The sequence below is a fragment of the Octopus bimaculoides genome, chromosome 3, assembly GCF_001194135.2.
Source record: "Octopus bimaculoides isolate UCB-OBI-ISO-001 chromosome 3, ASM119413v2, whole genome shotgun sequence".
Lineage (NCBI taxonomy): Eukaryota > Metazoa > Mollusca > Cephalopoda > Octopoda > Octopodidae > Octopus > Octopus bimaculoides.
In genome coordinates, this window is record NC_068983.1 from 164,674,412 (window position 1) to 164,682,576 (window position 8,165).

General features: G+C 36.4%; 1 protein-coding gene across 1 annotated transcript in view; it reads left to right on the forward strand.

Moving 5' to 3' along the window:
• LOC106880256 (neuroglobin) overlaps positions 1 to 8,165 on the forward strand; it is a 126,011-nt gene that overhangs the window by 811 nt on the left and 117,035 nt on the right. The window lies entirely within an intron of this gene.

Genomic DNA, 8,165 nt, shown 5'->3' on the forward strand with positions numbered 1-8,165 from the left:
ATATATATATATATATATATATATATATACATATATGAAGGAGACACGCACGCCTCTAGACATACAGGCACAAACATATTAGACACATATCAACAACATTAGCTGTTGATATTACTGTCAATGTTGTCTCTACCTACATCGTTTTGCTCACTCGCGCTGATAGATGCGCTGCTGTAATAACGTTGTTAAGTTTGACTCGTTCCAGCTTAATAACATTCAATGCAGCCAACATCTTCATAACTATAAACCATATATCTACCTCCGTTCACTCCGTCCCCGCCTTTAGCTCATATATATATGTGTCTGTGTGTGTATATATATATTATATACACTCACGCACACCCTTTTCCTGCGCTTTTTCTATTCCTGGTTTGATCTGTTTCCCTGTTATATGTATCTGCTGTCAGCCTCCGTTTTTCTTCTCTGTAACATTATTATCATATTTCTCTCCATTCATCTCATGCTTTACCAGTGAGACTGTCATATTTCGTCCACCTGACCAATCTGCCTACGTGTGTCATTATTTCGATCACTCGTTCACCTTCACGCGCACGCGCGCACACACTCAGACACAAATACACACACGGACGCACACACATACACTCAGTCACTGCCTTAGTTTCTCTCTCTCTCTCTCTCTCACTCTCTCTCTCTCTCTCTCTCTCTCTCTCTCTCTCTCTCTCTCTCTCTCTCTCTCTCTCTCTCTCTCTCTCTCTCTCGGTATATACATTTATATACACCGATTATCGAAGCAACTTCAAAGTCAATATCGGGTCTTCCTTGTAAAAATAAATATCTATCAATATAGCTATCTTTCTACCTCTCTCTCTCTCCCTCTATCTCTTTCTCTCTCTCTCTCGCTCTGTCTATCTATTTATCTCTGTTTCTCTATCTCATTATCTACCTGTCTGTCAGTTTGTTTATCTTTCTTATACACACGCACACACATCATTTGGATGTACATGAGTTTATATGCATGTATGTATAAACTGATGTGTGTATACGTTCATGTATTCGATACCCGTAAATACTATTTACCTCTATATTTTCGCATCATTTTGTAATAGAAATGCGTATGTGTACGCATGGCAACACGAACGTTGTCTGTGCCTTGTTCGTGTGTGTATGATGCTATATGTGTCTGCTAATTTGTTCGTATGCACGTGTTTTCTTTGCAAGTGTATGTTTGGATGTGTGTGTATGTCCGCTTCTTAGAGTGTGTCTGAGTGTGTCTTCTTGCCTGTGTTTATGTCTGTTCATATCAGTGTGTGCTTCTCTACATGTAATTATCTTCCCCTCAATTTAGGGTTTATGCTTAAATATGTGTGTATGCCTCCTTATTTTCTTAAATGTATATTTATTTGTGAGTAATTCCGTGTTTCCATTTGCGAGTATGTGTCTCTTTATTAGTGGGTGTAGGTCAGTAAGTGTGCATTTTTGCGTTTGAAAGTGTGTATACATACAGATCAATGTGTATACATCAGCGTCACACAACATGATCTGTCCATAGCGACGCGTGTCCTCATGTGCGTGTATGTTGGTTTAAAGATGCCTACCTACCAAGTAATTAAGCGCTTATCTCTATTTCCTATTTCTTCACAGTATCTCTTTCTAATTCTGACTTCTTTTCTCTCTTCTTTATCTATCTATCTCTTTCTCTCTCTCTCTCTCTCTCTCTCTCTCTCTCTCTCTCTCTCTCTCTCTCTCTCTCTCTCTCTCTGTATACATATATATATATATATATTCATATATATACATCAAACAACCTATCTATCTATCCATCTATCTATCGATCTATCTATACATCTATCTATCGATCTATCTATCTGTCTGTCTGTCTATCTATTTATCTATCGATCTGTATACGTATGCATATATGTATCTATCAATGTACCTATCTACCTATCTTTATATCTATCTCCTTGTGTCTGTTTAACTGTCTATCTGTGTGTGCATGTATATATATATGTGTGTATGCATGTATGTATGTATGTATGTATGTATGACATCATTAGCAGCAAAACTAAAATTCCACAATTCTAAGTGCGTTGTTGCTGCTGTTGTTATTGTTGTTGTGGTGGTGGCTGTTACAACCTCCTCCCCCTCAGGTCAGCCGTGATCAATACAGTTCTCTGATCAAATGTGTTCCAGCCTCAATCAAATCTACATTTTCTTATTGTCGGCTTTTTATTATTTTTGTTTTTTTAATTCTGTTCAGGCATAATATATCAATGACTACATTAAGTGATGCGTCCGTTCTCCTTGATTACCAGATGATAGCGTATGATTTTAAGGAGTGTTGAAGCTGTTTCTACTAGTAACCACAGAAAGCCCTCTATTCGCATGAATAACAACAATTAAGTGTAAACAGTAGAGAACCAGACTAAATAATGTCTTAATGTATTTAGGTTTATTTAGGTCCATCCCTTCTACGCCCCTAGAGTCCACGTAGAGCCACTATAATATTGCATTTCTGCGGTAGCGTTACTACATGTACCGAGGTATGTATTGGAGTCAGTGATAACAACATCAGGGGTGCGGTTCAGTTAGCCAATGTGTCTCGAGCCAATGAAAGAATGAATTTTATCATTGGAGAATTAAGATTGAATAGAAACGGGAAATATCAAATTAATTTCTGTGTGAGTATGTTTACTAAGCTCTGAGTTCAAATTCTAACAGAAACGACTTGGAGATTTTTTCTGCCCTTTTAACACTTTTCTCTCAAAATTTGATATAAAAAGCAGAATTGGTATATACTGTTCACTCTTCTCTATTTCAGTTACTTTTATGCTTAATTAATAAAGGAAAACCTCGACCTAACGATAAGTGTCTAGATGATCACCCAATCTGCTGAAATAGCAGTTAAATTTACTTCACAAAATGAAAAGGCACGGCGTGGAAAATGTACTCCTAGAAAGACGGTTTGAAACGGTTGATGTGTTCGTCACGGCTGGAACATAAATTTATTTCATCAGGGCTCACAAGGGGATATAGAAAAGCGATAATTAAAGTTATTAATTAAAAACGGCTAATCAATTAAGAATTCTTAATTTTGACTTGGAACTATTGCTCGAATATGTAAAGGACAGATACGAGATTTGGCAATAACAGTACAATTTCCTCTTGGAAGGGTACAGATCTAAATATACCGAAATATATAAAAAAAACACGAATCGGAGACAGGCGACTGGCGGAATATGCCGAAAATGTATACTTAACGACACTTATAAATATAGATTTTATCTTTAGGTAGAAGACCATCTGTTGATATATAAATAACTGTAATATAATTGGACTGCATTTACCGCTATTGTTAAACCTGACTGTAAATAAATGTAAAACAATATCTTTTCTGTAGAGATTTCAGTTGAGGAGAACTGAATTATGGTAATAATTTCTATGATAGTTCTAGTTTAGCATTTGACCATTTCGGGCCTTTCGATGTTTTAAAGCAATATTGATTCTTATGTTTGGCAAAAGTCCGCGAATTATATTCTTTTCTACTCTAGACACAAGGCCCGAAATTTTTGGGGGAGGGGGCCAGTCGATTAGATCGACCCCAGTACGTAACTGGTACCTAATTTAGTCAACCTCGGCGGAATTTGAACTTAGAACGTAAAGACAGACATAATACCGCGAGTTATATTGCAAGTGAATAGCTGACCAAAGTGAGTGATATGTGAGTTAGAGTTACATGTTTCGACTCCCGAAGAACGAAGAACCGAAGAACATCATAAAATAGCTTAAACACCCGAATACATCTTTTCGGGGATTCAACAAGTTATAATACTATAATACCTTCGTTAACTTAATAATATTACATGTCGGGGGTTCCAGTTGATCCGATCAACGGAACAGCCAGCTCGTGAAATTAACGTGCAAGTGGCTGAGCACTCCACAGACACGTGTACCCTTAACGTAGTTCTCGGGGAAGTTCAGCATGACACAGATTGTGACAAGGCTGGCTCCTTTGAAATACAGGGACAACAGAAAAAGGAAGAAAGAGTAAGAGAAAGTTGTGGTGAAAGAGTATAGCAAGGTTCGCCACCACCCCCTGCCGGAGCCTCGTGGAGCTTTAGGTGTTTTCGCTCAATAAACACTCACAACACTCTCTGGGAATCGAAACCGCGAGTCCACTAGGCCATTGCGCCTCCAATGTTACATGTATACTACAAGTATTAACCGATAATATTACAAGTTTTAGCCGATAATATTACAGGTATAAGCTATGTAAAAAAAAAACGCTTACAGCAGGAAAAAAGTTTGGAAGGAGCGACGTTTATGTTGCTTTCTTTGGAAATAAACAATGCAAATGAAAATTAGGGGGTTCAAGTGGGACTCGAAACCGTAACGAATTTAAAAACACAAATCACATTTTGTGAACGTCTTCTTTACTGTCGCTCATTCATCACGAAATAACTAACCACAGGCCATATTTGCTAATTACTCTCATTGTTTGTATTCACGTTTTTATATTGTGAATATATACATGGACGTGCATGGCTCTGTTGGCTGTATTAATTCTTCCGCCACACAATTCATCTCTTTATCTTTCTCGCTTTCTCTCTCTCTCTCTCCACATTTACTTCAATTTCTTGTTATTGATGTCTCTAACACTGACTTTTCCTCTTTTTGCATCGTCTTGCATTGGTGATGAACGCACAGCAACGTGACACACGCCTTTCCTCTTCTTCTTCTCCTCCTCCTCCTCCTCCTTCTTCTGCAATATTGTTATTAATTTATTTTTGTCGTTAATTTTTAAAATATAATTTACACGTTGATGCGTTTCACATGTTATTTGCGTGTTTGGAGAAATAAAACCTAAAGACAAAATAAAATAGAAAAGGGTAGAGGTTCAACTTCAACACTGGAACCACGAAAATGGATGTTTACAAGGTGAAAGATAGAAGAAATGAGAGATTATGTGATAGGGTCGGAATGAATGGGAGCAAGCGAAGACACGGGACTTGTTTCTGCTGCCCGTTACAATAAATAACGCGCATTAGTTTGTAAAAAGAAGCTTAAATTCCTTTCTGTCTCTTGTTGTTGCTTTTGTTTGTAAAATTTTTATAAATATGCATTCCACTAAAAAAGTATTGAGCAATCGTTCGGTTTATTGTCAAATTGTTTTTAAGCATAAATTGAAATAAAAACAAATATATATATATATATATATATATATATATATATAGGAGGTTATGAGCGATAGTGGTGTCAATCAGACCCAGAGGTTTCAGGTAATGCTGAGTAAGTGCTATGGATAGACCACAGTTGAGCTCCAGGTTCAGTGATTATGCGAATAAGGGGTCCAACGTAGATTATATATCAGCGTGTGAATATAAGGATTTACTTTTCGTAATGAGATAAAAAAAAAACAAAGCTGTGTATAATATAGAACATTTATAAATAAAAGGTAAGACCTTTTATTTATAAGTGTTCTATATTATACAGGGCCTTGGTTTTTTATCTCATTACGAAAAGTAAATCTTTATATATATATGTATGTATGTATGTATATGTGTGTTTTATTTCTTTACTACCCACAAGGGGCTACACACAGAGGGGACAAACAAGGACAGACAAACGGATTAAGTCGATTATACCGACCCCAGTGCGTAACTGGTGTGTGTATATATGTATGTTTGTGTGTGAGCGTGTGTGTATGCATGAATATCTGAATATCTTTCTATCAATATATGTGGATGCACGTGCACGTGTGTGTGTAAGAACAACATCTAAGGTAAGGCTGCTGTTAAAATTTTCAAGCTGTTTAGAGAAATGAAATTGCACCTAGACCAGAATGAAAAGCTGCTCAGCACCAGCTCGACTTATTGAGTCGCGCTCCTTGTGCCACATAACGGCAGAAATAGATGCTTGGTTGTTTTCTCCCCATTGTCATCGGGCCATCCCCTTACAGACGTGGATTTTAGCAAAAGTATTGACCCAAAAATCAGTCTTGGATAGTAAGTAGAAAAGCAAATGAAAACGTCGAATTGAAGTCGATAAGATTTTGGAGTTTTATCAATATTACGTACGCAGTTTATTTATATAAATCATAACGCATCAACGAAACAAGACTGTATTTGAGGAGGAACCTGCATAAATACAGCTAATCATGTACTTCGATTAGAGTTCCAGTCCATCACTCTTTTTAGTAAAAGTACAACTCATAGATATCAGGAGAGAAGCTACCCAACCGAATCCGCTTTTAGTACTTACCTAGAACGTCTTTTGCAAACATTGCAACGATGAAGGGCAAAGATAACACAAGCTAGGTAAGAAGAAAAGAAAAAAAATGCTGAAGGGTGATAACTAAACAGTATAAGAGACAGGGATTTGCTAAACGTTGGCAATGCCATTTGGAACTGAATTAAGTATTAATGAAACCATGTTGACAGTTTTATCATAATACGTTATTTGATAATCTTGGTATTTCGACCGAACATGTTCCTATTCATAGGCGACCAAAGCAGTAGATACGAATAATGAAACCAGAGAAACTATAACATCTCTCCCGTTTTATTCTATGCTACAAAGTTTTGGGATTCAATATTATTACGCAACAGTTCTTAGGCAAGATTTTTTCAATATAGACTTCAGTTGATCAATAATTGTGAATGCTTTGGTTCACGGATACAGTGAAAAAGATTATCGCATACAAACACAAACGATACCATATCTTGATTGAGTGAGAATTCATTTCTCTGTTGATATCGGCGCAGGTAAGAGGCAACCGAATTGTCAGGTTAAGGTTTCTAATTTGGAAGACCGAACTTAGGATGCTGCTTTGGTATATAGAGCACGCTTGATTTCCGTTAGCAACATTTTTACCACTACACTTACGACAGTGTGTGTGTGTGTGTGTGTGTATGCTTGTGTGTGTGTGTGAATTAGTGCGTGAACGAGTGTAGGTGTGTGAGTGTATGTGCGCCTATATCCTTTGATGAACGTCTGTGAGGGTGTCCATCTTCATATTCACATCTCTAAAATCCCGTATTGTTCTGCTGGCGTTGATAACTCCTTACGTTCCATATCTTAGCTGAGAAATGAAGGTCGAAAAAATAAGTACCAGACCAAAATGAAAACTGGCATTGGTATAATCGACTAAATTATTTAAGATCAATGAAGAACTCCGCTTAAAAACATCTCCATATGTGTCTGTGAGTCTGCCCTTATGTATGTTTATGCGTGGTTTATGTACTCATGCATATCTTTCATTCGAACAGCTGCTGAATACGCAAGCTTCACAATATATCGAATATATAATCAATAGACCTCAAGACTGATCACAAGGTAGACTTACACTAGTGAGGGTAATATTAATAAAACAATCAATATATATATATAGATATGCATATATACATGTGTATGGGTGAGTGAGTGTGAAATATATGTTTGCATCTGTATGTGTGTATGTGTGTATATATATATATATATATATATATATATATATACATATATTATACAAACATACATACAAACCCCACACAAACATACACACATACACAAGCACAAGCTTATATATATATAAATATATACGAGATGTATATATATGTATATATATGTATACATATATGTATATATGTATATATATGTGTATATATATATATGTATATATATATATATATATATATATATATATATGCATGCTGGTGTGTAATTTATCATTTAATTTATTCCCTTTAACATAACTGAAATGACGTTGTAAGAATGTAGATTCAAAACTTAGTCGCAGTCATGGTTCTATTAGAGCTTGAAATTGCTCGCTAGGCCGTTGTCCAATTCATAGAACTGGATGTATTCTGTAAACAGAATATTGTTACAACAGATTCCGGTTGTTGATGAGTAATTAATGCATGTCTCAATAACTCCGACTTTTCCCACATCTTAAAGAGATCGTTATCTGCTTCACTGAATTGCTTCCAAGTCACTACATAAAGATGAAAGGTTTTGTTGGGGATCAAAAGACCTTTAAGTGTTTAGAGTGCGCTGTAATGGTTATTCTATAAAGACTTTGCCTTCATGCATGCAAGCAAGTGTAAGTTGCCTTCCGGGATCCATCTCTCTCCGATATAAACCACCTGAAATTTCAAATGAATGAAGTGAACCAGTATCAGCTAATATAGAAATTATGTAAATATGTGTGTGAAGGGGTGTGGGGGGGG